Source organism: Anomaloglossus baeobatrachus, chromosome 3 (assembly GCF_048569485.1).
Source record: "Anomaloglossus baeobatrachus isolate aAnoBae1 chromosome 3, aAnoBae1.hap1, whole genome shotgun sequence".
NCBI lineage: Eukaryota > Metazoa > Chordata > Amphibia > Anura > Aromobatidae > Anomaloglossus > Anomaloglossus baeobatrachus.
Genome location: NC_134355.1, coordinates 131,735,446 through 131,759,019, shown reverse-complemented (window position 1 = coordinate 131,759,019; position 23,574 = coordinate 131,735,446). Strand labels below are relative to the sequence as shown.

General features: G+C 55.5%; 51 non-coding genes across 51 annotated transcripts; all 51 read left to right on the top strand.

The window, feature by feature from the left end:
- Positions 1-275: 275 nt before the first annotated feature.
- Positions 276-391, top strand: LOC142297836 (U5 spliceosomal RNA). The gene has a single exon (XR_012752105.1). It is a non-coding gene; the product is annotated as a U5 spliceosomal RNA (small nuclear RNA).
- A 345-nt stretch (positions 392-736) lies between these two features.
- On the top strand, positions 737-852 carry LOC142297799 (U5 spliceosomal RNA). Its single transcript, XR_012752070.1, has one exon. It is a non-coding gene; the product is annotated as a U5 spliceosomal RNA (small nuclear RNA).
- A 345-nt stretch (positions 853-1,197) lies between these two features.
- On the top strand, positions 1,198-1,313 carry LOC142298029 (U5 spliceosomal RNA). The gene has a single exon (XR_012752248.1). It is a non-coding gene; the product is annotated as a U5 spliceosomal RNA (small nuclear RNA).
- Positions 1,314-1,658: 345 nt separating this feature from the next.
- LOC142297824 (U5 spliceosomal RNA) lies at positions 1,659-1,774 on the top strand. The gene has a single exon (XR_012752094.1). It is a non-coding gene; the product is annotated as a U5 spliceosomal RNA (small nuclear RNA).
- Positions 1,775-2,117: 343 nt separating this feature from the next.
- LOC142297561 (U5 spliceosomal RNA) lies at positions 2,118-2,233 on the top strand. Its single transcript, XR_012751840.1, has one exon. It is a non-coding gene; the product is annotated as a U5 spliceosomal RNA (small nuclear RNA).
- Positions 2,234-2,578: 345 nt separating this feature from the next.
- On the top strand, positions 2,579-2,694 carry LOC142297774 (U5 spliceosomal RNA). Its single transcript, XR_012752047.1, has one exon. It is a non-coding gene; the product is annotated as a U5 spliceosomal RNA (small nuclear RNA).
- Positions 2,695-3,039: 345 nt separating this feature from the next.
- On the top strand, positions 3,040-3,155 carry LOC142298028 (U5 spliceosomal RNA). Its single transcript, XR_012752247.1, has one exon. It is a non-coding gene; the product is annotated as a U5 spliceosomal RNA (small nuclear RNA).
- Positions 3,156-3,500: 345 nt separating this feature from the next.
- Positions 3,501-3,616, top strand: LOC142298027 (U5 spliceosomal RNA). The gene has a single exon (XR_012752246.1). It is a non-coding gene; the product is annotated as a U5 spliceosomal RNA (small nuclear RNA).
- Positions 3,617-3,961: 345 nt separating this feature from the next.
- On the top strand, positions 3,962-4,077 carry LOC142298026 (U5 spliceosomal RNA). Its single transcript, XR_012752244.1, has one exon. It is a non-coding gene; the product is annotated as a U5 spliceosomal RNA (small nuclear RNA).
- Positions 4,078-4,422: 345 nt separating this feature from the next.
- On the top strand, positions 4,423-4,538 carry LOC142298025 (U5 spliceosomal RNA). Its single transcript, XR_012752243.1, has one exon. It is a non-coding gene; the product is annotated as a U5 spliceosomal RNA (small nuclear RNA).
- Positions 4,539-4,883: 345 nt separating this feature from the next.
- On the top strand, positions 4,884-4,999 carry LOC142297773 (U5 spliceosomal RNA). Its single transcript, XR_012752046.1, has one exon. It is a non-coding gene; the product is annotated as a U5 spliceosomal RNA (small nuclear RNA).
- A 345-nt stretch (positions 5,000-5,344) lies between these two features.
- LOC142298024 (U5 spliceosomal RNA) lies at positions 5,345-5,460 on the top strand. Its single transcript, XR_012752242.1, has one exon. It is a non-coding gene; the product is annotated as a U5 spliceosomal RNA (small nuclear RNA).
- A 345-nt stretch (positions 5,461-5,805) lies between these two features.
- On the top strand, positions 5,806-5,921 carry LOC142298023 (U5 spliceosomal RNA). Its single transcript, XR_012752241.1, has one exon. It is a non-coding gene; the product is annotated as a U5 spliceosomal RNA (small nuclear RNA).
- Positions 5,922-6,266: 345 nt separating this feature from the next.
- LOC142298022 (U5 spliceosomal RNA) lies at positions 6,267-6,382 on the top strand. The gene has a single exon (XR_012752240.1). It is a non-coding gene; the product is annotated as a U5 spliceosomal RNA (small nuclear RNA).
- Positions 6,383-6,727: 345 nt separating this feature from the next.
- LOC142298020 (U5 spliceosomal RNA) lies at positions 6,728-6,843 on the top strand. Its single transcript, XR_012752239.1, has one exon. It is a non-coding gene; the product is annotated as a U5 spliceosomal RNA (small nuclear RNA).
- Positions 6,844-7,188: 345 nt separating this feature from the next.
- On the top strand, positions 7,189-7,304 carry LOC142298019 (U5 spliceosomal RNA). Its single transcript, XR_012752238.1, has one exon. It is a non-coding gene; the product is annotated as a U5 spliceosomal RNA (small nuclear RNA).
- Positions 7,305-7,649: 345 nt separating this feature from the next.
- LOC142298018 (U5 spliceosomal RNA) lies at positions 7,650-7,765 on the top strand. The gene has a single exon (XR_012752237.1). It is a non-coding gene; the product is annotated as a U5 spliceosomal RNA (small nuclear RNA).
- A 345-nt stretch (positions 7,766-8,110) lies between these two features.
- LOC142297777 (U5 spliceosomal RNA) lies at positions 8,111-8,226 on the top strand. Its single transcript, XR_012752050.1, has one exon. It is a non-coding gene; the product is annotated as a U5 spliceosomal RNA (small nuclear RNA).
- Positions 8,227-8,571: 345 nt separating this feature from the next.
- LOC142298423 (U5 spliceosomal RNA) lies at positions 8,572-8,687 on the top strand. The gene has a single exon (XR_012752626.1). It is a non-coding gene; the product is annotated as a U5 spliceosomal RNA (small nuclear RNA).
- Positions 8,688-9,032: 345 nt separating this feature from the next.
- LOC142298017 (U5 spliceosomal RNA) lies at positions 9,033-9,148 on the top strand. The gene has a single exon (XR_012752236.1). It is a non-coding gene; the product is annotated as a U5 spliceosomal RNA (small nuclear RNA).
- Positions 9,149-9,493: 345 nt separating this feature from the next.
- Positions 9,494-9,609, top strand: LOC142297724 (U5 spliceosomal RNA). The gene has a single exon (XR_012751998.1). It is a non-coding gene; the product is annotated as a U5 spliceosomal RNA (small nuclear RNA).
- A 345-nt stretch (positions 9,610-9,954) lies between these two features.
- Positions 9,955-10,070, top strand: LOC142297553 (U5 spliceosomal RNA). The gene has a single exon (XR_012751833.1). It is a non-coding gene; the product is annotated as a U5 spliceosomal RNA (small nuclear RNA).
- Positions 10,071-10,415: 345 nt separating this feature from the next.
- Positions 10,416-10,531, top strand: LOC142297789 (U5 spliceosomal RNA). Its single transcript, XR_012752061.1, has one exon. It is a non-coding gene; the product is annotated as a U5 spliceosomal RNA (small nuclear RNA).
- A 345-nt stretch (positions 10,532-10,876) lies between these two features.
- LOC142297542 (U5 spliceosomal RNA) lies at positions 10,877-10,992 on the top strand. The gene has a single exon (XR_012751822.1). It is a non-coding gene; the product is annotated as a U5 spliceosomal RNA (small nuclear RNA).
- A 345-nt stretch (positions 10,993-11,337) lies between these two features.
- LOC142297529 (U5 spliceosomal RNA) lies at positions 11,338-11,453 on the top strand. Its single transcript, XR_012751811.1, has one exon. It is a non-coding gene; the product is annotated as a U5 spliceosomal RNA (small nuclear RNA).
- A 345-nt stretch (positions 11,454-11,798) lies between these two features.
- LOC142297772 (U5 spliceosomal RNA) lies at positions 11,799-11,914 on the top strand. The gene has a single exon (XR_012752045.1). It is a non-coding gene; the product is annotated as a U5 spliceosomal RNA (small nuclear RNA).
- A 345-nt stretch (positions 11,915-12,259) lies between these two features.
- LOC142297595 (U5 spliceosomal RNA) lies at positions 12,260-12,375 on the top strand. Its single transcript, XR_012751873.1, has one exon. It is a non-coding gene; the product is annotated as a U5 spliceosomal RNA (small nuclear RNA).
- Positions 12,376-12,720: 345 nt separating this feature from the next.
- LOC142297688 (U5 spliceosomal RNA) lies at positions 12,721-12,836 on the top strand. The gene has a single exon (XR_012751963.1). It is a non-coding gene; the product is annotated as a U5 spliceosomal RNA (small nuclear RNA).
- Positions 12,837-13,181: 345 nt separating this feature from the next.
- Positions 13,182-13,297, top strand: LOC142298016 (U5 spliceosomal RNA). The gene has a single exon (XR_012752235.1). It is a non-coding gene; the product is annotated as a U5 spliceosomal RNA (small nuclear RNA).
- Positions 13,298-13,642: 345 nt separating this feature from the next.
- On the top strand, positions 13,643-13,758 carry LOC142298015 (U5 spliceosomal RNA). Its single transcript, XR_012752233.1, has one exon. It is a non-coding gene; the product is annotated as a U5 spliceosomal RNA (small nuclear RNA).
- A 345-nt stretch (positions 13,759-14,103) lies between these two features.
- On the top strand, positions 14,104-14,219 carry LOC142298014 (U5 spliceosomal RNA). The gene has a single exon (XR_012752232.1). It is a non-coding gene; the product is annotated as a U5 spliceosomal RNA (small nuclear RNA).
- A 345-nt stretch (positions 14,220-14,564) lies between these two features.
- Positions 14,565-14,680, top strand: LOC142297776 (U5 spliceosomal RNA). Its single transcript, XR_012752049.1, has one exon. It is a non-coding gene; the product is annotated as a U5 spliceosomal RNA (small nuclear RNA).
- A 345-nt stretch (positions 14,681-15,025) lies between these two features.
- On the top strand, positions 15,026-15,141 carry LOC142298013 (U5 spliceosomal RNA). Its single transcript, XR_012752231.1, has one exon. It is a non-coding gene; the product is annotated as a U5 spliceosomal RNA (small nuclear RNA).
- Positions 15,142-15,486: 345 nt separating this feature from the next.
- On the top strand, positions 15,487-15,602 carry LOC142298012 (U5 spliceosomal RNA). The gene has a single exon (XR_012752230.1). It is a non-coding gene; the product is annotated as a U5 spliceosomal RNA (small nuclear RNA).
- Positions 15,603-15,947: 345 nt separating this feature from the next.
- Positions 15,948-16,063, top strand: LOC142298011 (U5 spliceosomal RNA). The gene has a single exon (XR_012752229.1). It is a non-coding gene; the product is annotated as a U5 spliceosomal RNA (small nuclear RNA).
- A 345-nt stretch (positions 16,064-16,408) lies between these two features.
- Positions 16,409-16,524, top strand: LOC142298009 (U5 spliceosomal RNA). The gene has a single exon (XR_012752228.1). It is a non-coding gene; the product is annotated as a U5 spliceosomal RNA (small nuclear RNA).
- Positions 16,525-16,869: 345 nt separating this feature from the next.
- LOC142298008 (U5 spliceosomal RNA) lies at positions 16,870-16,985 on the top strand. The gene has a single exon (XR_012752227.1). It is a non-coding gene; the product is annotated as a U5 spliceosomal RNA (small nuclear RNA).
- A 345-nt stretch (positions 16,986-17,330) lies between these two features.
- Positions 17,331-17,446, top strand: LOC142297775 (U5 spliceosomal RNA). The gene has a single exon (XR_012752048.1). It is a non-coding gene; the product is annotated as a U5 spliceosomal RNA (small nuclear RNA).
- Positions 17,447-17,791: 345 nt separating this feature from the next.
- Positions 17,792-17,907, top strand: LOC142298007 (U5 spliceosomal RNA). The gene has a single exon (XR_012752226.1). It is a non-coding gene; the product is annotated as a U5 spliceosomal RNA (small nuclear RNA).
- Positions 17,908-18,252: 345 nt separating this feature from the next.
- LOC142297857 (U5 spliceosomal RNA) lies at positions 18,253-18,368 on the top strand. Its single transcript, XR_012752123.1, has one exon. It is a non-coding gene; the product is annotated as a U5 spliceosomal RNA (small nuclear RNA).
- A 344-nt stretch (positions 18,369-18,712) lies between these two features.
- LOC142297863 (U5 spliceosomal RNA) lies at positions 18,713-18,828 on the top strand. The gene has a single exon (XR_012752129.1). It is a non-coding gene; the product is annotated as a U5 spliceosomal RNA (small nuclear RNA).
- Positions 18,829-19,173: 345 nt separating this feature from the next.
- On the top strand, positions 19,174-19,289 carry LOC142297723 (U5 spliceosomal RNA). Its single transcript, XR_012751997.1, has one exon. It is a non-coding gene; the product is annotated as a U5 spliceosomal RNA (small nuclear RNA).
- Positions 19,290-19,634: 345 nt separating this feature from the next.
- Positions 19,635-19,750, top strand: LOC142297781 (U5 spliceosomal RNA). Its single transcript, XR_012752053.1, has one exon. It is a non-coding gene; the product is annotated as a U5 spliceosomal RNA (small nuclear RNA).
- A 344-nt stretch (positions 19,751-20,094) lies between these two features.
- Positions 20,095-20,210, top strand: LOC142297820 (U5 spliceosomal RNA). The gene has a single exon (XR_012752090.1). It is a non-coding gene; the product is annotated as a U5 spliceosomal RNA (small nuclear RNA).
- Positions 20,211-20,555: 345 nt separating this feature from the next.
- Positions 20,556-20,671, top strand: LOC142297742 (U5 spliceosomal RNA). The gene has a single exon (XR_012752016.1). It is a non-coding gene; the product is annotated as a U5 spliceosomal RNA (small nuclear RNA).
- Positions 20,672-21,016: 345 nt separating this feature from the next.
- On the top strand, positions 21,017-21,132 carry LOC142298006 (U5 spliceosomal RNA). Its single transcript, XR_012752225.1, has one exon. It is a non-coding gene; the product is annotated as a U5 spliceosomal RNA (small nuclear RNA).
- Positions 21,133-21,477: 345 nt separating this feature from the next.
- On the top strand, positions 21,478-21,593 carry LOC142298005 (U5 spliceosomal RNA). Its single transcript, XR_012752224.1, has one exon. It is a non-coding gene; the product is annotated as a U5 spliceosomal RNA (small nuclear RNA).
- A 345-nt stretch (positions 21,594-21,938) lies between these two features.
- LOC142297825 (U5 spliceosomal RNA) lies at positions 21,939-22,055 on the top strand. The gene has a single exon (XR_012752095.1). It is a non-coding gene; the product is annotated as a U5 spliceosomal RNA (small nuclear RNA).
- A 345-nt stretch (positions 22,056-22,400) lies between these two features.
- On the top strand, positions 22,401-22,516 carry LOC142298004 (U5 spliceosomal RNA). Its single transcript, XR_012752222.1, has one exon. It is a non-coding gene; the product is annotated as a U5 spliceosomal RNA (small nuclear RNA).
- Positions 22,517-22,861: 345 nt separating this feature from the next.
- Positions 22,862-22,977, top strand: LOC142298003 (U5 spliceosomal RNA). Its single transcript, XR_012752221.1, has one exon. It is a non-coding gene; the product is annotated as a U5 spliceosomal RNA (small nuclear RNA).
- A 345-nt stretch (positions 22,978-23,322) lies between these two features.
- On the top strand, positions 23,323-23,438 carry LOC142298002 (U5 spliceosomal RNA). The gene has a single exon (XR_012752220.1). It is a non-coding gene; the product is annotated as a U5 spliceosomal RNA (small nuclear RNA).
- Positions 23,439-23,574: the final 136 nt, after the last annotated feature.

The following is a 23,574-nucleotide window of genomic DNA, read 5'->3' as shown; positions in this document are numbered from 1 at the left end:
GCTGGGAGGGAGGCGGTCCTCATTTGAATATTGTGGCCATGGACGGCCCGCTTTTTGGGGAGCAGGAAGCTCGTTTGAAGGGGTGACCCTCTGGTGGAAAGGAGGGCTCAGAGAAGGGAGCAGCCTGGGGAAGATGGCCTCTCGCCGGGCTGGCTGTGTGGTACCGTTTGGTTTAGCCATCATCAACCCCCTGCCTCCCCTTTTCTAGGAGGTCTCCCCGGGCCAAGTGAGGGCTGCGGCCAGGGTGTTAGGTCGGGAGGAGGCCCTTGCCTGATATACTCTGGTTTCTCTTCAGAATGTAAAAATCTTTCGCCTTTTACTAAAGATTTCCATGGAGAGGAGCAAAACTGAGTTTTATGGCAATTTTTGCATGCTCCAGCTTGCTGGGGTTTCCTTCTTTGGGTTGAACGACAGAATGAGCGGGAGGTGGCTGTAGTGGGAGACTGACCCCTGTGGCTGCTGCTGGGAGGGAGGCGGTCCTCATTTGAATATTGTGGCCATGGACGGCCCGCTTTTTGGGGAGCAGGAAGCTCGTTTGAAGGGGTGACCCTCTGGTGGAAAGGAGGGCTCAGAGAAGGGAGCAGCCTGGGGAAGATGGCCTCTCGCCGGGCTGGCTGTGTGGTACCGTTTGGTTTAGCCATCATCAACCCCCTGCCTCCCCTTTTCTAGGAGGTCTCCCCGGGCCAAGTGAGGGCTGCGGCCAGGGTGTTAGGTCGGGAGGAGGCCCTTGCCTGATATACTCTGGTTTCTCTTCAGAATGTAAAAATCTTTAGCCTTTTACTAAAGATTTCCGTGGAGAGGAGCAAAACTGAGTTTTATGGCAATTTTTGCATGCTCCAGCTTGCTGGGGTTTCCTTCTTTGGGTTGAACGACAGAATGAGCGGGAGGTGGCTGTAGTGGGAGGCTGACTCCTGTGGCTGCTGCTGGGAGGGAGGCGGTCCTCATTTGAATATTGTGGCCATGGACGGCCCGCTTTTTGGGGAGCAGGAAGCTCATTTGAAGGGGTGACCATCTGGTGGAAAGGAGGGCTCAGAGAAGGGAGCAGCCTGGGGAAGATGGCCTCTCGCCGGGCTGGCTGTGTGGTACCGTTTGGTTTAGCCATCATCAACCCCCTGCCTCCCCTTTTCTAGGAGGTCTCCCCGGGCCAAGTGAGGGCTGCGGCCAGGGTGTTAGGTCGGGAGGAGGCCCTTGCCTGATATACTCTGGTTTCTCTTCAGAACGTAAAAATCTTTCGCCTTTTACTAAAGATTTCCGTGGAGAGGAGCAAAACTGAGTTTTATGGCAATTTTTGCATGCTCCAGCTTGCTGGGGTTTCCTTCTTTGGGTTGAACGACAGAATGAGCTGGAGGTGGCTGTAGTGGGAGGCTGACTCCTGTGGCTGCTGCTGGGAGGGAGGCGGTCCTCATTTGAATATTGTGGCCATGGACGGCCCGCTTTTTGGGGAGCAGGAAGCTCGTTTGAAGGGGTGACCCTCTGGTGGAAAGGAGGGCTCAGAGAAGGGAGCAGCCTGGGGAAGATGGCCTCTCGCCGGGCTGCCTGTGTGGTACCGTTTGGTTTAGCCATCATCAACCCCCTGCCTCCCCTTTTCTAGGAGGTCTCCCCGGGCCAAGTGAGGGCTGCGGCCAGGGTGTTAGGTCGGGAGGAGGCCCTTGCCTGATATACTCTGGTTTCTCTTCAGAACATAAAAATCTTTCGCCTTTTACTAAAGATTTCCGTGGAGAGGAGCAAAACTGAGTTTTATGGCAAATTTTGCATGCTCCAGCTTGCTGGGGTTTCCTTCTTTGGGTTGAACGACAGAATGAGCGGGAGGTGGCTGTAGTGGGAGGCTGACTCCTGTGGCTGCTGCTGGGAGGGAGGCGGTCCTCATTTGAATATTGTGGCCATGGACGGCCCGCTTTTTGGAGCAGGAAGCTCGTTTGAAGGGGTGACCCTCTGGTGGAAAGGAGGGCTCAGAGAAGGGAGCAGCCTGGGGAAGATGGCCTCTCGCCGGGCTGGCTGTGTGGTACCGTTTGGTTTAGCCATCATCAACCCCCTGCCTCCCCTTTTCTAGGAGGTCTCCCCGGGCCAAGTGAGGGCTGCGGCCAGGGTGTTAGGTCGGGAGGAGGCCCTTGCCTGATATACTCTGGTTTCTCTTCAGAACGTAAAAATCTTTTGCCTTTTACTAAAGATTTCCGTGGAGAGGAGCAAAACTGAGTTTTATGGCAATTTTTGCATGCTCCAGCTTGCTGGGGTTTCCTTCTTTGGGTTGAACGACAGAATGAGCGGGAGGTGGCTGTAGTGGGAGGCTGACTCCTGTGGCTGCTGCTGGGAGGGAGGCGGTCCTCATTTGAATATTGTGGCCATGGACGGCCCGCTTTTTGGGGAGCAGGAAGCTCGTTTGAAGGGGTGACCCTCTGGTGGAAAGGAGGGCTCAGAGAAGGGAGCAGCCTGGGGAAGATGGCCTCTCGCCGGGCTGGCTGTGTGGTACCGTTTGGTTTAGCCATCATCAACCCCCTGCCTCCCCTTTTCTAGGAGGTCTCCCCGGGCCAAGTGAGGGCTGCGGCCAGGGTGTTAGGTCGGGAGGAGGCCCTTGCCTGATATACTCTGGTTTCTCTTCAGAACGTAAAAATCTTTCGCCTTTTACTAAAGATTTCCGTGGAGAGGAGGAAAACTGAGTTTTATGGCAATTTTTGCATGCTCCAGCTTGCTGGGGTTTCCTTCTTTGGGTTGAACGACAGAATAAGCGGGAGGTGGCTGTAGTGGGAGGCTGACTCCTGTGGCTGCTGCTGGGAGGGAGGCGGTCCTCATTTGAATATTGTGGCCATGGACGGCCCACTTTTTGGGGAGCAGGAAGCTCGTTTGAAGGGGTGACCCTCTGGTGGAAAGGAGGGCTCAGAGAAGGGAGCAGCCTGGGGAAGATGGCCTCTCGCCGGGCTGGCTGTGTGGTACCGTTTGGTTTAGCCATCATCAACCCCCTGCCTCCCCTTTTCTAGGAGGTCTCCCCGGGCCAAGTGAGGGCTGCGGCCAGGGTGTTAGGTCGGGAGGAGGCCCTTGCCTGATATACTCTGGTTTCTCTTCAGAACGTAAAAATCTTTCGCCTTTTACTAAAGATTTCCGTGGAGAGGAGCAAAACTGAGTTTTATGGCAATTTTTGCATGCTCCAGCTTGCTGGGGTTTCCTTCTTTGGGTTGAACGACAGAATGAGCGGGAGGTGGCTGTAATGGGAGGCTGACTCCTGTGGCTGCTGCTGGGAGGGAGGCGGTCCTCATTTGAATATTGTGGCCATGGACGGCCCGCTTTTTGGGGAGCAGGAAGCTCGTTTGAAGGGGTGACCCTCTGGTGGAAAGGAGGGCTCAGAGAAGGGAGCAGCCTGGGGAAGATGGCCTCTCGCCGGGCTGGCTGTGTGGTACCGTTTGGTTTAGCCATCATCAACCCCCTGCCTCCCCTTTTCTAGGAGGTCTCCCCGGGCCAAGTGAGGGCTGCGGCCAGGGTGTTAGGTCGGGAGGAGGCCCTTGCCTGATATACTCTGGTTTCTCTTCAGAACGTAAAAATCTTTCGCCTTTTACTAAAGATTTCCGTGGAGAGGAGCAAAACTGAGTTTTATGGCAATTTTTGCATGCTCCAGCTTGCTGGGGTTTCCTTCTTTGGGTTGAACGACAGAATGAGCGGGAGGTGGCTGTAGTGGGAGGCTGACTCCTGTGGCTGCTGCTGGAAGGGAGGCGGTCCTCATTTGAATATTGTGGCCATGGACGGCCCGCTTTTTGGGGAGCAGGAAGCTCGTTTGAAGGGGTGACCCTCTGGTGGAAAGGAGGGCTCAGAGAAGGGAGCAGCCTGGGGAAGATGGCCTCTCGCCGGGCTGGCTGTGTGGTACCGTTTGGTTTAGCCATCATCAACCCCCTGCCTCCCCTTTTCTAGGAGGTCTCCCCGGGCCAAGTGAGGGCTGCGGCCAGGGTGTTAGGTCGGGAGGAGGCCCTTGCCTGATATACTCTGGTTTCTCTTCAGAACGTAAAAATCTTTCGCCTTTTACTAAAGATTTCCGTGGAGAGGAGCAAAACTGAGTTTTATGGCAATTTTTGCATGCTCCAGCTTGCTGGGGTTTCCTTCTTTGGGTTGAACGACAGAATGAGCGGGAGGTGGCTGTAGTGGGAGGCTGACTCCTGTGGCTGCTGCTGGGAGGGAGGCGGTCCTCATTTGAATATTGTGGCCATGGACGGCCCGCTTTTTGGGGAGCAGGAAGCTCGTTTGAAGGGGTGACCCTCTGGTGGAAAGGAGGGCTCAGAGAAGGGAGCAGCCTGGGGAAGATGGCCTCTCGCCGGGCTGGCTGTGTGGTACCGTTTGGTTTAGCCATCATCAACCCCCTGCCTCCCCTTTTCTAGGAGGTCTCCCCGGGCCAAGTGAGGGCTGCGGCCAGGGTGTTAGGTCGGGAGGAGGCCCTTGCCTGATATACTCTGGTTTCTCTTCAGAACGTAAAAATCTTTCGCCTTTTACTAAAGATTTCCGTGGAGAGGAGCAAAACTGAGTTTTATGGCAATTTTTGCATGCTCCAGCTTGCTGGGGTTTCCTTCTTTGGGTTGAACGACAGAATGAGCGGGAGGTGGCTGTAGTGGGAGGCTGACTCCTGTGGCTGCTGCTGGGAGGGAGGCGGTCCTCATTTGAATATTGTGGCCATGGACGGCCCGCTTTTTGGGGAGCAGGAAGCTCGTTTGAAGGGGTGACCCTCTGGTGGAAAGGAGGGCTCAGAGAAGGGAGCAGCCTGGGGAAGATGGCCTCTCGCCGGGCTGGCTGTGTGGTACCGTTTGGTTTAGCCATCATCAACCCCCTGCCTCCCCTTTTCTAGGAGGTCTCCCCGGGCCAAGTGAGGGCTGCGGCCAGGGTGTTAGGTCGGGAGGAGGCCCTTGCCTGATATACTCTGGTTTCTCTTCAGAACGTAAAAATCTTTCGCCTTTTACTAAAGATTTCCGTGGAGAGGAGGAAAACTGAGTTTTATGGCAATTTTTGCATGCTCCAGCTTGCTGGGGTTTCCTTCTTTGGGTTGAACGACAGAATAAGCGGGAGGTGGCTGTAGTGGGAGGCTGACTCCTGTGGCTGCTGCTGGGAGGGAGGCGGTCCTCATTTGAATATTGTGGCCATGGACGGCCCACTTTTTGGGGAGCAGGAAGCTCGTTTGAAGGGGTGACCCTCTGGTGGAAAGGAGGGCTCAGAGAAGGGAGCAGCCTGGGGAAGATGGCCTCTCGCCGGGCTGGCTGTGTGGTACCGTTTGGTTTAGCCATCATCAACCCCCTGCCTCCCCTTTTCTAGGAGGTCTCCCCGGGCCAAGTGAGGGCTGCGGCCAGGGTGTTAGGTCGGGAGGAGGCCCTTGCCTGATATACTCTGGTTTCTCTTCAGAACGTAAAAATCTTTCGCCTTTTACTAAAGATTTCCGTGGAGAGGAGCAAAACTGAGTTTTATGGCAATTTTTGCATGCTCCAGCTTGCTGGGGTTTCCTTCTTTGGGTTGAACGACAGAATGAGCGGGAGGTGGCTGTAATGGGAGGCTGACTCCTGTGGCTGCTGCTGGGAGGGAGGCGGTCCTCATTTGAATATTGTGGCCATGGACGGCCCGCTTTTTGGGGAGCAGGAAGCTCGTTTGAAGGGGTGACCCTCTGGTGGAAAGGAGGGCTCAGAGAAGGGAGCAGCCTGGGGAAGATGGCCTCTCGCCGGGCTGGCTGTGTGGTACCGTTTGGTTTAGCCATCATCAACCCTCTGCCTCCCCTTTTCTAGGAGGTCTCCCCGGGCCAAGTGAGGGCTGCGGCCAGGGTGTTAGGTCGGGAGGAGGCCCTTGCCTGATATACTCTGGTTTCTCTTCAGAACGTAAAAATCTTTCGCCTTTTACTAAAGATTTCCGTGGAGAGGAGCAAAACTGAGTTTTATGGCAATTTTTGCATGCTCCAGCTTGCTGGGGTTTCCTTCTTTGGGTTGAACGACAGAATGAGCGGGAGGTGGCTGTAGTGGGAGGCTGACTCCTGTGGCTGCTGCTGGAAGGGAGGCGGTCCTCATTTGAATATTGTGGCCATGGACGGCCCGCTTTTTGGGGAGCAGGAAGCTCGTTTGAAGGGGTGACCCTCTGGTGGAAAGGAGGGCTCAGAGAAGGGAGCAGCCTGGGGAAGATGGCCTCTCGCCGGGCTGGCTGTGTGGTACCGTTTGGTTTAGCCATCATCAACCCCCTGCCTCCCCTTTTCTAGGAGGTCTCCCCGGGCCAAGTGAGGGCTGCGGCCAGGGTGTTAGGTCGGGAGGAGGCCCTTGCCTGATATACTCTGGTTTCTCTTCAGAACGTAAAAATCTTTCGCCTTTTACTAAAGATTTCCGTGGAGAGGAGCAAAACTGAGTTTTATGGCAATTTTTGCATGCTCCAGCTTGCTGGGGTTTCCTTCTTTGGGTTGAACGACAGAATGAGCGGGAGGTGGCTGTAATGGGAGGCTGACTCCTGTGGCTGCTGCTGGGAGGGAGGCGGTCCTCATTTGAATATTGTGGCCATGGACGGCCCGCTTTTTGGGGAGCAGGAAGCTCGTTTGAAGGGGTGACCCTCTGGTGGAAAGGAGGGCTCAGAGAAGGGAGCAGCCTGGGGAAGATGGCCTCTCGCCGGGCTGGCTGTGTGGTACCGTTTGGTTTAGCCATCATCAACCCCCTGCCTCCCCTTTTCTAGGAGGTCTCCCCGGGCCAAGTGAGGGCTGCGGCCAGGGTGTTAGGTCGGGAGGAGGCCCTTGCCTGATATACTCTGGTTTCTCTTCAGAACGTAAAAATCTTTCGCCTTTTACTAAAGATTTCCGTGGAGAGGAGCAAAACTGAGTTTTATGGCAATTTTTGCATGCTCCAGCTTGCTGGGGTTTCCTTCTTTGGGTTGAACGACAGAATGAGCGGGAGGTGGCTGTAGTGGGAGGCTGACTCCTGTGGCTGCTGCTGGAAGGGAGGCGGTCCTCATTTGAATATTGTGGCCATGGACGGCCCGCTTTTTGGGGAGCAGGAAGCTCGTTTGAAGGGGTGACCCTCTGGTGGAAAGGAGGGCTCAGAGAAGGGAGCAGCCTGGGGAAGATGGCCTCTCGCCGGGCTGGCTGTGTGGTACCGTTTGGTTTAGCCATCATCAACCCCCTGCCTCCCCTTTTCTAGGAGGTCTCCCCGGGCCAAGTGAGGGCTGCGGCCAGGGTGTTAGGTCGGGAGGAGGCCCTTGCCTGATATACTCTGGTTTCTCTTCAGAACGTAAAAATCTTTCGCCTTTTACTAAAGATTTCCGTGGAGAGGAGCAAAACTGAGTTTTATGGCAATTTTTGCATGCTCCAGCTTGCTGGGGTTTCCTTCTTTGGGTTGAACGACAGAATGAGCGGGAGGTGGCTGTAGTGGGAGGCTGACTCCTGTGGCTGCTGCTGGGAGGGAGGCGGTCCTCATTTGAATATTGTGGCCATGGACGGCCCGCTTTTTGGGGAGCAGGAAGCTCGTTTGAAGGGGTGACCCTCTGGTGGAAAGGAGGGCTCAGAGAAGGGAGCAGCCTGGGGAAGATGGCCTCTCGCCGGGCTGGCTGTGTGGTACCGTTTGGTTTAGCCATCATCAACCCCCTGCCTCCCCTTTTCTAGGAGGTCTCCCCGGGCCAAGTGAGGGCTGCGGCCAGGGTGTTAGGTCGGGAGGAGGCCCTTGCCTGATATACTCTGGTTTCTCTTCAGAACGTAAAAATCTTTCGCCTTTTACTAAAGATTTCCGTGGAGAGGAGCAAAACTGAGTTTTATGGCAATTTTTGCATGCTCCAGCTTGCTGGGGTTTCCTTCTTTGGGTTGAACGACAGAATGAGCGGGAGGTGGCTGTAGTGGGAGGCTGACTCCTGTGGCTGCTGCTGGGAGGGAGGCGGTCCTCATTTGAATATTGTGGCCATGGACGGCCCGCTTTTTGGGGAGCAGGAAGCTCGTTTGAAGGGGTGACCCTCTGGTGGAAAGGAGGGCTCAGAGAAGGGAGCAGCCTGGGGAAGATGGCCTCTCGCCGGGCTGGCTGTGTGGTACCGTTTGGTTTAGCCATCATCAACCCCCTGCCTCCCCTTTTCTAGGAGGTCTCCCCGGGCCAAGTGAGGGCTGCGGCCAGGGTGTTAGGTCGGGAGGAGGCCCTTGCCTGATATACTCTGGTTTCTCTTCAGAACGTAAAAATCTTTCGCTTTTTACTAAAGATTTCCGTGGAGAGGAGCAAAACTGAGTTTTATGGCAATTTTTGCATGCTCCAGCTTGCTGGGGTTTCCTTCTTTGGGTTGAACGACAGAATGAGCGGGAGGTGGCTGTAGTGGGAGGCTGACTCCTGTGGCTGCTGCTGGGAGGGAGGCGGTCCTCATTTGAATATTGTGGCCATGGACGGCCCGCTTTTTGGGGAGCAGGAAGCTCGTTTGAAGGGGTGACCCTCTGGTGGAAAGGAGGGCTCAGAGAAGGGAGCAGCCTGGGGAAGATGGCCTCTCGCCGGGCTGGCTGTGTGGTACCGTTTGGTTTAGCCATCATCAACCCCCTGCCTCCCCTTTTCTAGGAGGTCTCCCCGGGCCAAGTGAGGGCTGCGGCCAGGGTGTTAGGTCGGGAGGAGGCCCTTGCCTGATATACTCTGGTTTCTCTTCAGAACGTAAAAATCTTTCGCCTTTTACTAAAGATTTCCGTGGAGAGGAGCAAATCTGAGTTTTATGGCAATTTTTGCATGCTCCAGCTTGCTGGGGTTTCCTTCTTTGGGTTGAACGACAGAATGAGCGGGAGGTGGCTGTAGTGGGAGGCTGACTCCTGTGGCTGCTGCTGGGAGGGAGGCGGTCCTCATTTGAATATTGTGGCCATGGACGGCCCGCTTTTTGGGGAGCAGGAAGCTCGTTTGAAGGGGTGACCCTCTGGTGGAAAGGAGGGCTCAGAGAAGGGAGCAGCCTGGGGAAGATGGCCTCTCGCCGGGCTGGCTGTGTGGTACCGTTTGGTTTAGCCATCATCAACCCCCTGCCTCCCCTTTTCTAGGAGGTCTCCCCGGGCCAAGTGAGGGCTGCGGCCAGGGTGTTAGGTCGGGAGGAGGCCCTTGCCTGATATACTCTGGTTTCTCTTCAGAACGTAAAAATCTTTCGCCTTTTACTAAAGATTTCCGTGGAGAGGAGCAAAACTGAGTTTTATGGCAATTTTTGCATGCTCCAGCTTGCTGGGGTTTCCTTCTTTGGGTTGAACGACAGAATGAGCGGGAGGTGGCTGTAGTGGGAGGCTGACTCCTGTGGCTGCTGCTGGGAGGGAGGCGGTCCTCATTTGAATATTGTGGCCATGGACGGCCCGCTTTTTGGGGAGCAGGAAGCTCGTTTGAAGGGGTGACCCTCTGGTGGAAAGGAGGGCTCAGAGAAGGGAGCAGCCTGGGGAAGATGGCCTCTCGCCGGGCTGGCTGTGTGGTACCGTTTGGTTTAGCCATCATCAACCCCCTGCCTCCCCTTTTCTAGGAGGTCTCCCCGGGCCAAGTGAGGGCTGCGGCCAGGGTGTTAGGTCGGGAGGAGGCCCTTGCCTGATATACTCTGGTTGCTCTTCAGAACGTAAAAATCTTTTGCCTTTTACTAAAGATTTCCGTGGAGAGGAGCAAAACTGAGTTTTATGGCAATTTTTGCATGCTCCAGCTTGCTGGGGTTTCCTTCTTTGGGTTGAACGACAGAATGAGCGGGAGGTGGCTGTAGTGGGAGGCTGACTCCTGTGGCTGCTGCTGGGAGGGAGGCGGTCCTCATTTGAATATTGTGGCCATGGACGGCTCGCTTTTTGGGGAGCAGGAAGCTCGTTTGAAGGGGTGACCCTCTGGTGGAAAGGAGGGCTCAGAGAAGGGAGCAGCCTGGGCAAGATGGCCTCTCGCCGGGCTGGCTGTGTGGTACCGTTTGGTTTAGCCATCATCAACCCCCTGCCTCCCCTTTTCTAGGAGGTCTCCCCGGGCCAAGTGAGGGCTGCGGCCAGGGTGTTAGGTCGGGAGGAGGCCCTTGCCTGATATACTCTGGTTTCTCTTCAGAACGTAAAAATCTTTCGCCTTTTACTAAAGATTTCCGTGGAGAGAAGCAAAACTGAGTTTTATGGCAATTTTTGCATGCTCCAGCTTGCTGGGGTTTCCTTCTTTGGGTTGAACGACAGAATGAGCGGGAGGTGGCTGTAGTGGGAGGCTGACTCCTGTGGCTGCTGCTGGGAGGGAGGCGGTCCTCATTTGAATATTGTGGCCATGGACGGCCCGCTTTTTGGGGAGCAGGAAGCTCGTTTGAAGGGGTGACCCTCTGGTGGAAAGGAGGGCTCAGAGAAGGGAGCAGCCTGGGGAAGATGGCCTCTCGCCGGGCTGGCTGTGTGGTACCGTTTGGTTTAGCCATCATCAACCCCCTGCCTCCCCTTTTCTAGGAGGTCTCCCCGGGCCAAGTGAGGGCTGCGGCCAGGGTGTTAGGTCGGGAGGAGGCCCTTGCCTGATATACTCTGGTTTCTCTTCAGAACGTAAAAATCTTTCGCCTTTTACTAAAGATTTCCTTGGAGAGAAGCAAAACTGAGTTTTATGGCAATTTTTGCATGCTCCAGCTTGCTGGGGTTTCCTTCTTTGGGTTGAACGACAGAATGAGCGGGAGGTGGCTGTAGTGGGAGGCTGACTCCTGTGGCTGCTGCTGGGAGGGAGGCGGTCCTCATTTGAATATTGTGGCCATGGACGGCCCGCTTTTTGGGGAGCAGGAAGCTCGTTTGAAGGGGTGACCCTCTGGTGGAAAGGAGGGCTCAGAGAAGGGAGCAGCCTGGGGAAGATGGCCTCTCGCCGGGCTGGCTGTGTGGTACCGTTTGGTTTAGCCATCATCAACCCCCTGCCTCCCCTTTTCTAGGAGGTCTCCCCGGGCCAAGTGAGGGCTGCGGCCAGGGTGTTAGGTCGGGAGGAGGCCCTTGCCTGATATACTCTGGTTTCTCTTCAGAACGTAAAAATCTTTCGCCTTTTACTAAAGATTTCCGTGGAGAGAAGCAAAACTGAGTTTTATGGCAATTTTTGCATGCTCCAGCTTGCTGGGGTTTCCTTCTTTGGGTTGAACGACAGAATGAGCGGGAGGTGGCTGTAGTGGGAGGCTGACTCCTGTGGCTGCTGCTGGGAGGGAGGCGGTCCTCATTTGAATATTGTGGCCATGGACGGCCCGCTTTTTGGGGAGCAGGAAGCTCGTTTGAAGGGGTGACCCTCTGGTGGAAAGGAGGGCTCAGAGAAGGGAGCAGCCTGGGGAAGATGGCCTCTCGCCGGGCTGGCTGTGTGGTACCGTTTGGTTTAGCCATCATCAACCCCCTGCCTCCCCTTTTCTAGGAGGTCTCCCCGGGCCAAGTGAGGGCTGCGGCCAGGGTGTTAGGTCGGGAGGAGGCCCTTGCCTGATATACTCTGGTTTCTCTTCAGAACGTAAAAATCTTTCGCCTTTTACTAAAGATTTCCGTGGAGAGAAGCAAAACTGAGTTTTATGGCAATTTTTGCATGCTCCAGCTTGCTGGGGTTTCCTTCTTTGGGTTGAACGACAGAATGAGCGGGAGGTGGCTGTAGTGGGAGGCTGACTCCTGTGGCTGCTGCTGGGAGGGAGGCGGTCCTCATTTGAATATTGTGGCCATGGACGGCCCGCTTTTTGGGGAGCAGGAAGCTCGTTTGAAGGGGTGACCCTCTGGTGGAAAGGAGGGCTCAGAGAAGGGAGCAGCCTGGGGAAGATGGCCTCTCGCCGGGCTGGCTGTGTGGTACCGTTTGGTTTAGCCATCATCAACCCCCTGCCTCCCCTTTTCTAGGAGGTCTCCCCGGGCCAAGTGAGGGCTGCGGCCAGGGTGTTAGGTCGGGAGGAGGCCCTTGCCTGATATACTCTGGTTTCTCTTCAGAACGTAAAAATCTTTCGCCTTTTACTAAAGATTTCCGTGGAGAGGAGGAAAACTGAGTTTTATGGCAATTTTTGCATGCTCCAGCTTGCTGGGGTTTCCTTCTTTGGGTTGAACGACAGAATGAGCGGGAGGTAACTGTAGTGGGAGGCTGACTCCTGTGGCTGCTGCTGGGAGGGAGGCGGTCCTCATTTGAATATTGTGGCCATGGACGGCCCGCTTTTTGGGGAGCAGGAAGCTCGTTTGAAGGGGTGACCCTCTGGTGGAAAGGAGGGCTCAGAGAAGGGAGCAGCCTGGGGAAGATGGCCTCTCGCCGGGCTGGCTGTGTGGTACCGTTTGGTTTAGCCATCATCAACCCCCTGCCTCCCCTTTTCTAGGAGGTCTCCCCGGGCCAAGTGAGGGCTGCGGCCAGGGTGTTAGGTCGGGAGGAGGCCCTTGCCTGATATACTCTGGTTTCTCTTCAGAACGTAAAAATCTTTCGCCTTTTACTAAAGATTTCCGTGGAGAGGAGCAAAACTGAGTTTCATGGCAATTTTTGCATGCTCCAGCTTGCTGGGGTTTCCTTCTTTGGGTTGAACGACAGAATGAGCGGGAGGTGGCTGTAGTGGGAGGCTGACTCCTGTGGCTGCTGCTGGGAGGGAGGCGGTCCTCATTTGAATATTGTGGCCATGGACGGCCCGCTTTTTGGGGAGCAGGAAGCTCGTTTGAAGGGGTGACCCTCTGGTGGAAAGGAGGGCTCAGAGAAGGGAGCAGCCTGGGGAAGATGGCCTCTCGCCGGGCTGGCTGTGTGGTACCGTTTGGTTTAGCCATCATCAACCCCCTGCCTCCCCTTTTCTAGGAGGTCTCCCCGGGCCAAGTGAGGGCTGCGGCCAGGGTGTTAGGTCGGGAGGAGGCCCTTGCCTGATATACTCTGGTTTCTCTTCAGAACATAAAAATCTTTCGCCTTTTACTAAAGATTTCCGTGGAGAGGAGCAAAACTGAGTTTTATGGCAATTTTTGCATGCTCCAGCTTGCTGGGGTTTCCTTCTTTGGGTTGAACGACAGAATGAGCGGGAGGTGGCTGTAGTGGGAGGCTGACTCCTGTGGCTGCTGCTGGGAGGGAGGCGGTCCTCATTTGAATATTGTGGCCATGGACGGCCCGCTTTTTGGGGAGCAGGAAGCTCGTTTGAAGGGGTGACCCTCTGGTGGAAAGGAGGGCTCAGAGAAGGGAGCAGCCTGGGGAAGATGGCCTCTCGCCGGGCTGGCTGTGTGGTACCGTTTGGTTTAGCCATCATCAACCCCCTGCCTCCCCTTTTCTAGGAGGTCTCCCCGGGCCAAGTGAGGGCTGCGGCCAGGGTGTTAGGTCGGGAGGAGGCCCTTGCCTGATATACTCTGGTTTCTCTTCAGAACGTAAAAATCTTTCGCCTTTTACTAAAGATTTCCGTGGAGAGGAGCAAAACTGAGTTTTATGGCAATTTTTGCATGCTCCAGCTTGCTGGGGTTTCCTTCTTTGGGTTGAACGACAGAATGAGCGGGAGGTGGCTGTAGTGGGAGGCTGACTCCTGTGGCTGCTGCTGGGAGGGAGGCGGTCCTCATTTGAATATTGTGGCCATGGACGGCCCGCTTTTTGGGGAGCAGGAAGCTCGTTTGAAGGGGTGACCCTCTGGTGGAAAGGAGGGCTCAGAGAAGGGAGCAGCCTGGGGAAGATGGCCTCTCGCCGAGCTGGCTGTGTGGTACCGTTTGGTTTAGCCATCATCAACCCCCTGCCTCCCCTTTTCTAGGAGGTCTCCCCGGGCCAAGTGAGGGCTGCGGCCAGGGTGTTAGGTCGGGAGGAGGCCCTTGCCTGATATACTCTGGTTTCTCTTCAGAACGTAAAAATCTTTCGCCTTTTACTAAAGATTTCCGTGGAGAGGAGCAAAACTGAGTTTTATGGCAATTTTTGCATGCTCCAGCTTGCTGGGGTTTCCTTCTTTGGGTTGAACGACAGAATGAGCGGGAGGTGGCTGTAGTGGGAGGCTGACTCCTGTGGCTGCTGCTGGGAGGGAGGCGGTCCTCATTTGAATATTGTGGCCATGGACGGCCCGCTTTTTGGGGAGCAGGAAGCTCGTTTGAAGGGGTGACCCTCTGGTGGAAAGGAGGGCTCAGAGAAGGGAGCATCCTGGGGAAGATGGCCTATCGCCGGGCTGGCTGTGTGGTACCGTTTGGTTTAGCCATCATCAACCCCCTGCCTCCCCTTTTCTAGGAGGTCTCCCCGGGCCAAGTGAGGGCTGCGGCCAGGGTGTTAGGTCGGGAGGAGGCCCTTGCCTGATATACTCTGGTTTCTCTTCAGAACGTAAAAATCTTTCGCCTTTTACTAAAGATTTCCGTGGAGAGGAGCAAAACTGAGTTTTATGGCAATTTTTGCATGCTCCAGCTTGCTGGGGTTTCCTTCTTTGGGTTGAACGACAGAATGAGCGGGAGGTGGCTGTAGTGGGAGGCTGACTCCTGTGGCTGCTGCTGGGAGGGAGGCGGTCCTCATTTGAATATTGTGGCCATGGACGGCCCGCTTTTTGGGGAGCAGGAAGCTCGTTTGAAGGGGTGACCCTCTGGTGGAAAGGAGGGCTCAGAGAAGGGAGCAGCCTGGGGAAGATGGCCTCTCGCCGGGCTGGCTGTGTGGTACCGTTTGGTTTAGCCATCATCAACCCCCTGCCTCCCCTTTTCTAGGAGGTCTCCCCGGGCCAAGTGAGGGCTGCGGCCAGGGTGTTAGGTCGGGAGGAGGCCCTTGCCTGATATACTCTGGTTTCTCTTCAGAACGTAAAAATCTTTCGCTTTTTACTAAAGATTTCCGTGGAGAGGAGCAAAACTGAGTTTTATGGCAATTTTTGCATGCTCCAGCTTGCTGGGGTTTCCTTCTTTGGGTTGAACGACAGAATGAGCGGGAGGTGGCTGTAGTGGGAGGCTGACTCCTGTGGCTGCTGCTGGGAGGGAGGCGGTCCTCATTTGAATATTGTGGCCATGGACGGCCCGCTTTTTGGGGAGCAGGAAGCTCGTTTGAAGGGGTGACCCTCTGGTGGAAAGGAGGGCTCAGAGAAGGGAGCAGCCTGGGGAAGATGGCCTCTCGCCGGGCTGGCTGTGTGGTACCGTTTGGTTTAGCCATCATCAACCCCCTGCCTCCCCTTTTCTAGGAGGTCTCCCCGGGCCAAGTGAGGGCTGCGGCCAGGGTGTTAGGTCGGGAGGAGGCCCTTGCCTGATATACTCTGGTTTCTCTTCAGAACGTAAAAATCTTTCGCCTTTTACTAAAGATTTCCGTGGAGAGGAGCAAAACTGAGTTTTATGGCAATTTTTGCATGCTCCAGCTTGCTGGGGTTTCCTTCTTTGGGTTGAACGACAGAATGAGCGGGAGGTGGCTGTAGTGGGAGGCTGACTCCTGTGGCTGCTGCTGGGAGGGAGGCGGTCCTCATTTGAATATTGTGGCCATGGACGGCCCGCTTTTTGGGGAGCAGGAAGCTCGTTTGAAGGGGTGACCCTCTGGTGGAAAGGAGGGCTCAGAGAAGGGAGCAGCCTGGGGAAGATGGCCTCTCGCCGGGCTGGCTGTGTGGTACCGTTTGGTTTAGCCATCATCAACCCCCTGCCTCCCCTTTTCTAGGAGGTCTCCCCGGGCCAAGTGAGGGCTGCGGCCAGGGTGTTAGGTCGGGAGGAGGCCCTTGCCTGATATACTCTGGTTTCTCTTCAGAACGTAAAAATCTTTCGCCTTTTACTAAAGATTTCCGTGGAGAGGAGCAAAACTGAGTTTTATGGCAATTTTTGCATGCTCCAGCTTGCTGGGGTTTCCTTCTTTGGGTTGAACGACAGAATGAGCGGGAGGTGGCTGTAGTGGGAGGCTGACTCCTGTGGCTGCTGCTGGGAGGGAGGCGGTCCTCATTTGAATATTGTGGCCATGGACGGCCCGCTTTTTGGGGAGCAGGAAGCTCGTTTGAAGGGGTGACCCTCTGGTGGAAAGGAGGGCTCAGAGAAGGGAGCAGCCTGGGGAAGATGGCCTCTCGCCGGGCTGGCTGTGTGGTACCGTTTGGTTTAGCCATCATCAACCCCCTGCCTCCCCTTTTCTAGGAGGTCTCCCCGGGCCAAGTGAGGGCTGCGGCCAGGGTGTTAGGTCGGGAGGAGGCCCTTGCCTGATATACTCTGGTTTCTCTTCAGAACGTAAAAATCTTTCGCCTTTTACTAAAGATTTCCGTGGAGAGGAGCAAAACTGAGTTTTATGGCAATTTTTGCATGCTCCAGCTTGCTGGGGTTTCCTTCTTTGGGTTGAACGACAGAATGAGCGGGAGATGGCTGTAGTGGGAGGCTGACTCCTGTGGCTGCTGCTGGGAGGGAGGCGGTCCTCATTTGAATATTGTGGCCATGGACGGCCCGCTTTTTGGGGAGCAGGAAGCTCGTTTGAAGGGGTGACCCTCTGGTGGAAAGGAGGGCTCAGAGAAGGGAGCAGCCTGGGGAAGATGGCCTCTCGCCGGGCTGGCTGTGTGGTACCGTTTGGTTTAGCCATCATCAACCCCCTGCCTCCCCTTTTCTAGGAGGTCTCCCCGGGCCAAGTGAGGGCTGCGGCCAGGGTGTTAGGTCGGGAGGAGGCCCTTGCCTGATATACTCTGGTTTCTCTTCAGAACGTAAAAATCTTTCGCCTTTTACTAAAGATTTCCGTGGAGAGGAGCAAAACTGAGTTTTATGGCAATTTTTGCATGCTCCAGCTTGCTGGGGTTTCCTTCTTTGGGTTGAACGACAGAATGAGCGGGAGGTGACTGTAGTGGGAGGCTGACTCCTGTGGCTGCTGCTGGGAGGGAGGCGGTCCTCATTTGAATATTGTGGCCATGGACGGCCCGCTTTTTGGGGAGCAGGAAGCTCGTTTGAAGGGGTGACCCTCTGGTGGAAAGGAGGGCTCAGAGAAGGGAGCAGCCTGGGGAAGATGGCCTATCGCCGGGCTGGCTGTGTGGTACCGTTTGGTTTAGCCATCATCAACCCCCTGCCTCCCCTTTTCTAGGAGGTCTCCCCGGGCCAAGTGAGGGCTGCGGCCAGGGTGTTAGGTCGGGAGGAGGCCCTTGCCTGATATACTCTGGTTTCTCTTCAGAACGTAAAAATCTTTCGCCTTTTACTAAAGATTTCCGTGGAGAGGAGCAAAACTGAGTTTTATGGCAATTTTTGCATGCTCCAGCTTGCTGGGGTTTCCTTCTTTGGGTTGAACGACAGAATGAGCGGGAGGTGGCTGTAGTGGGAGGCTGACTCCTGTGGCTGCTGCTGGGAGGGAGGCGGTCCTCATTTGAATATTGTGGCCATGGACGGCCCGCTTTTTGGGGAGCAGGAAGCTCGTTTGAAGGGGTGACCCTCTGGTGGAAAGGAGGGCTCAGAGAAGGGAGCAGCCTGGGGAAGATGGCCTCTCGCCGGGCTGGCTGTGTGGTACCGTTTGGTTTAGCCATCATCAACCCCCTGCCTCCCCTTTTCTAGGAGGTCTCCCCGGGCCAAGTGAGGGCTGCGGCCAGGGTGTTAGGTCGGGAGGAGGCCCTTGCCTGATATACTCTGGTTTCTCTTCAGAACGTAAAAATCTTTCGCTTTTTACTAAAGATTTCCGTGGAGAGGAGCAAAACTGAGTTTTATGGCAATTTTTGCATGCTCCAGCTTGCTGGGGTTTCCTTCTTTGGGTTGAACGACAGAATGAGCGGGAGGTGGCTGTAGTGGGAGGCTGACTCCTGTGGCTGCTGCTGGGAGGGAGGCGGTCCTCATTTGAATATTGTGGCCATGGACGGCCCGCTTTTTGGGGAGCAGGAAGCTCGTTTGAAGGGGTGACCCTCTGGTGGAAAGGAGGGCTCAGAGAAGGGAGCAGCCTGGGGAAGATGGCCTCTCGCCGGGCTGGCTGTGTGGTACCGTTTGGTTTAGCCATCATCAACCCCCTGCCTCCCCTTTTCTAGGAGGTCTCCCCGGGCCAAGTGAGGGCTGCGGCCAGGGTGTTAGGTCGGGAGGAGGCCCTTGCCTGATATACTCTGGTTTCTCTTCAGAACGTAAAAATCTTTCGCCTTTTACTAAAGATTTCCGTGGAGAGGAGCAAAACTGAGTTTTATGGCAATTTTTGCATGCTCCAGCTTGCTGGGGTTTCCTTCTTTGGGTTGAACGACAGAATGAGCGGGAGGTGGCTGTAGTGGGAGGCTGACTCCTGTGGCTGCTGCTGGGAGGGAGGCGGTCCTCATTTGAATATTGTGGCCATGGACGGCCCGCTTTTTGGGGAGCAGGAAGCTCGTTTGAAGGGGTGACCCTCTGGTGGAAAGGAGGGCTCAGAGAAGGGAGCAGCCTGGGGAAGATGGCCTCTCGCCGGGCTGGCTGTGTGGTACCGTTTGGTTTAGCCATCATCAACCCCCTGCCTCCCCTTTTCTAGGAGGTCTCCCCGGGCCAAGTGAGGGCTGCGGCCAGGGTGTTAGGTCGGGAGGAGGCCCTTGCCTGATATACTCTGGTTTCTCTTCAGAACGTAAAAATCTTTCACCTTTTACTAAAGATTTCCGTGGAGAGAAGCAAAACTGAGTTTTATGGCAATTTTTGCATGCTCCAGCTTGAGGGGTTTCCTTCTTTGGGTTGAACGACAGAATGAGCGGGAGGTGGCTGTAGTGGGAGGCTGACTCCTGTGGCTGCTGCTGGGAGGGAGGCGGTCCTCATTTGAATATTGTGGCCATGGACGGCCTGCTTTTTGGGGAGCAGGAAGCTCGTTTGAAGGGGTGACCCTCTGGTGGAAAGGAGGGCTCAGAGAAGGGAGCAGCCTGGGGAAGATGGCCTCTCGCCGGGCTGGCTGTGTGGTACCGTTTGGTTTAGCCATCATCAACCCCCTGCCTCCCCTTTTCTAGGAGGTCTCCCCGGGCCAAGTGAGGGCTGCGGCCAGGGTGTTAGGTCGGGAGGAGGCCTTTGCCTGATATACTCTGGTTTCTCTTCAGAATGTAAAAATCTTTTGCCTTTTACTAAAGCTTTCCGTGGAGAGGAGCAAAACTGAGTTTTATGGCAATTTTTGCGTGCTCCAGCTTGCTGGGGTTTCCTTCTTTGGGTTGAACGACAGAATGAGCGGGAGGTGGCTGTAGTGGGAGGCTGACTTCTGTGGCTGCTGCTGGGAGGGAGGCGGTCCTCATTTGAATATTGTGGCCATGGACGGCCCGCTTTTTGGGGAGCAGGAAGCTCGTTTGAAGGGGTGACCCTCTGGTGGAAAGGAGGGCTCAGAGAAGGGAGCAGCCTGGGGAAGATGGCCTCTCGCCGGGCTGGCTGTGTGGTACCGTTTGGTTTAGCCATCATCAACCCCCTGCCTCCCCTTTTCTAGGAGGTCTCCCCGGGCCAAGTGAGGGCTGCGGCCAGGGTGTTAGGTCGGGAGGAGGCCCTTGCCTGATATACTCTGGTTTCTCTTCAGAACGTAAAAATCTTTCGCCTTTTACTAAAGATTTCCGTGGAGAGGAGCAAAACTGAGTTTTATGGCAATTTATGCATGCTCCAGCTTGCTGGGGTTTCCTTCTTTGGGTTGAACGACAGAATGAGCGGGAGGTGGCTGTAGTGGGAGGCTGACTCCTGTGGCTGCTGCTGGGAGGGAGGCGGTCCTCATTTGAATATTGTGGCCATGGACGGCCCGCTTTTTGGGGAGCAGGAAGCTCGTTTGAAGGGGTGACCCTCTGGTGGAAAGGAGGGCTCAGAGAAGGGAGCAGCCTGGGGAAGATGGCCTCTCGCCGGGCTGGCTGTGTGGTACCGTTTGGTTTAGCCATCATCAACCCCCTGCCTCCCCTTTTCTAGGAGGTCTCCCCGGGCCAAGTGAGGGCTGCGGCCAGGGTGTTAGGTCGGGAGGAGGCCCTTGCCTGATATACTCTGGTTTCTCTTCAGAACGTAAAAATCTTTCGCCTTTTACTAAAGATTTCCGTGGAGAGAAGCAAAACTGAGTTTTATGGCAATTTTTGCATGCTCCAGCTTGAGGGGTTTCCTTCTTTGGGTTGAACGACAGAATGAGCGGGAGGTGGCTGTAGTGGGAGGCTGACTCCTGTGGCTGCTGCTGGGAGGGAGGCGGTCCTCATTTGAATATTGTGGCCATGGACGGCCTGCTTTTTGGGGAGCAGGAAGCTCGTTTGAAGGGGTGACCCTCTGGTGGAAAGGAGGGCTCAGAGAAGGGAGCAGCCTGGGGAAGATGGCCTCTCGCCGGGCTGGCTGTGTGGTACCGTTTGGTTTAGCCATCATCAACCCCCTGCCTCCCCTTTTCTAGGAGGTCTCCCCGGGCCAAGTGAGGGCTGCGGCCAGGGTGTTAGGTCGGGAGGAGGCCTTTGCCTGATATACTCTGGTTTCTCTTCAGAACGTAAAAATCTTTCGCCTTTTACTAAAGATTTCTGTGGAGAGGAGCAAAACTGAGTTTTATGGCAATTTTTGCGTGCTCCAGCTTGCTGGGGTTTCCTTCTTTGGGTTGAACGACAGAATGAGCGGGAGGTGGCTGTAGTGGGAGGCTGACTCCTGTGGCTGCTGCTGGGAGGGAGGCGGTCCTCATTTGAATATTGTGGCCATGGACGGCCCGCTTTTTGGGGAGCAGGAAGCTCGTTTGAAGGGGTGACCCTCTGGTGGAAAGGACGGCTCAGAGAAGGGAGCAGCCTGGGGAAGATGGCCTCTCGCCGGGCTGGCTGTGTGGTACCGTTTGGTTTAGCCATCATCAACCCCCTGCCTCCCCTTTTCTAGGAGGTCTCCCCGGGCCAAGTGAGGGCTGCGGCCAGGGTGTTAGGTCGGGAGGAGGCCCTTGCCTGATATACTCTGGTTTCTCTTCAGAACGTAAAAATCTTTCGCCTTTTACTAAATATTTCCGTGGAGAGGAGCAAAACTGAGTTTTATGGCAATTTTTGCATGCTCCAGCTTGCTGGGGTTTTCTTCTTTGGGTTGAATGACAGAATGAGCGGGAGGTGGCTGTAGTGGGAGGCTGACTCCTGTGGCTGCTGCTGGGAGGGAGGCGGTCCTCATTTGAATATTGTGGCCATGGACGGCCCGCTTTTTGGGGAGCAGGAAGCTCGTTTGAAGGGGTGACCCTCTGGTGGAAAGGAGGGCTCAGAGAAGGGAGCAGCCTGGGGAAGATGGCCTCTCGCCGGGCTGGCTGTGTGGTACCGTTTGGTTTAGCCATCATCAACCCCCTGCCTCCCCTTTTCTAGGAGGTCTCCCCGGGCCAAGTGAGGGCTGCGGCCAGGGTGTTAGGTCGGGAGGAGGCCCTTGCCTGATATACTCTGGTTTCTCTTCAGAACGTAAAAATCTTTCGCCTTTTACTAAAGATTTCCGTGGAGAGGAGCAAAACTGAGTTTTATGGCAATTTTTGCATGCTCCAGCTTGCTGGGGTTTCCTTCTTTGGGTTGAACGACAGAATGAGCGGGAGGTGGCTGTAGTGGGAGGCTGACTCCTGTGGCTGCTGCTGGGAGGGAGGCGGTCCTCATTTGAATATTGTGGCCATGGACGGCCCGCTTTTTGGGGAGCAGGAAGCTCGTTTGAAGGGGTGACCCTCTGGTGGAAAGGAGGGCTCAGAGAAGGGAGCAGCCTGGGGAAGATGGCCTCTCGCCGGGCTGGCTGTGTGGTACCGTTTGGTTTAGCCATCATCAACCCCCTGCCTCCCCTTTTCTAGGAGGTCTCCCCGGGCCAAGTGAGGGCTGCGGCCAGGGTGTTAGGTCGGGAGGAGGCCCTTGCCTGATATACTCTGGTTTCTCTTCAGAACGTAAAAATCTTTCGCCTTTTACTAAAGATTTCCGTGGAGAGGAGCAAAACTGAGTTTTATGGCAATTTTTGCATGCTCCAGCTTGCTGGGGTTTCCTTCTTTGGGTTGAACGACAGAATGAGCGGGAGGTGGCTGTAGTGGGAGGCTGACTCCTGTGGCTGCCGCTGGGAGGGAGGCGGTCTTCATTTGAATATTGTGGCCATGGACGGCCCGCTTTTTGGGGAGCAGGAAGCTCGTTTGAAGGGGTGACCCTCTGGTGGAAAGGAGGGCTCAGAGAAGGGAGCAGCCTGGGGAAGATGGCCTCTCGCCGGGCTGGCTGTGTGGTACCGTTTGGTTTAGCCATCATCAACCCCCTGCCTCCCCTTTTCTAGGAGGTCTCCCCGGGCCAAGTGAGGGCTGCGGCCAGGGTGTTAGGTCGGGAGGAGGCCCTTGCCTGATATACTCTGGTTTCTCTTCATGAATGTAAAAATCTTTCGCCTTTTACTAAAGATTTCCGTGGAGAGGAGCAAAACTGAGTTTTATGGCAATTTTTGCATGCTCCAGCTTGCTGGGGTTTCCTTCTTTGGGTTGAACGACAGAATGAGCGGGAGGTGGCTGTAGTGGGAGGCTGACTCCTGTGGCTGCTGCTGGGAGGGAGGCGGTCCTCATTTGAATATTGTGGCCATGGACGGCCCGCTTTTTGGGGAGCAGGAAGCTCGTTTGAAGGGGTGACCCTCTGGTGGAAAGGAGGGCTCAGAGAAGGGAGCAGCCTGGGGAAGATGGCCTCTCGCCGGGCTGGCTGTGTGGTACCGTTTGGTTTAGCCATCATCAACCCCCTGCCTCCCCTTTTCTAGGAGGTCTCCCCGGGCCAAGTGAGGGCTGCGGCCAGGGTGTTAGGTCGGGAGGAGGCCCTTGCCTGATATACTCTGGTTTCTCTTCAGAACGTAAAAATCTTTCGCCTTTTACTAAAGATTTCCGTGGAGAGGAGCAAAACTGAGTTTTATGGCAATTTTTGCATGCTCCAGCTTGCTGGGGTTTCCTTCTTTGGGTTGAACGACAGAATGAGCGGGAGGTGGCTGTAGTGGGAGGCTGACTCCTGTGGCTGCTGCTGGGAGGGAGGCGGTCCTCATTTGAATATTGTGGCCATGGACGGCCCGCTTTTTGGGGAGCAGGAAGCTCGTTTGAAGGGGTGACCCTCTGGTGGAAAGGAGGGCTCAGAGAAGGGAGCAGCCTGGGGAAGATGGCCTCTCGCCGGGCTGGCTGTGTGGTACCGTTTGGTTTAGCCATCATCAACCCCCTGCCTCCCCTTTTCTAGGAGGTCTCCCCGGGCCAAGTGAGGGCTGCGGCCAGGGTGTTAGGTCGGGAGGAGGCCCTTGCCTGATATACTCTGGTTTCTCTTCAGAACGTAAAAATCTTTCGCCTTTTACTAAAGATTTCCGTGGAGAGGAGCAAAACTGAGTTTTATGGCAATTTTTGCATGCTCCAGCTTGCTGGGGTTTCCTTCTTTGGGTTGAACGACAGAATGAGCGGGAGGTGGCTGTAGTGGGAGGCTGACTCCTGTGGCTGCTGCTGGGAGGGAGGCGGTCCTCATTTGAATATTGTGGCCATGGACGGCCCGCTTTTTGGGGAGCAGGAAGCTCGTTTGAAGGGGTGACCCTCTGGTGGAAAGGAGGGCTCAGAGAAGGGAGCAGCCTGGGGAAGATGGCCTCTCGCCGGGCTGGCTGTGTGGTACCGTTTGGTTTAGCCATCATCAACCCCCTGCCTCCCCTTTTCTAGGAGGTCTCCCCGGGCCAAGTGAGGGCTGCGGCCAGGGTGTTAGGTCGGGAGGAGGCCCTTGCCTGATATACTCTGGTTTCTCTTCAGAACGTAAAAATCTTTCGCCTTTTACTAAAGATTTCCGTGGAGAGGAGCAAAACTGAGTTTTATGGCAATTTTTGCATGCTCCAGCTTGCTGGGGTTTCCTTCTTTGGGTTGAACGACAGAATGAGCGGGAGGTGGCTGTAGTGGGAGGCTGACTCCTGTGGCTGCTGCTGGGAGGGAGGCGGTCCTCATTTGAATATTGTGGCCATGGACGGCCCGCTTTTTGGGGAGCAGG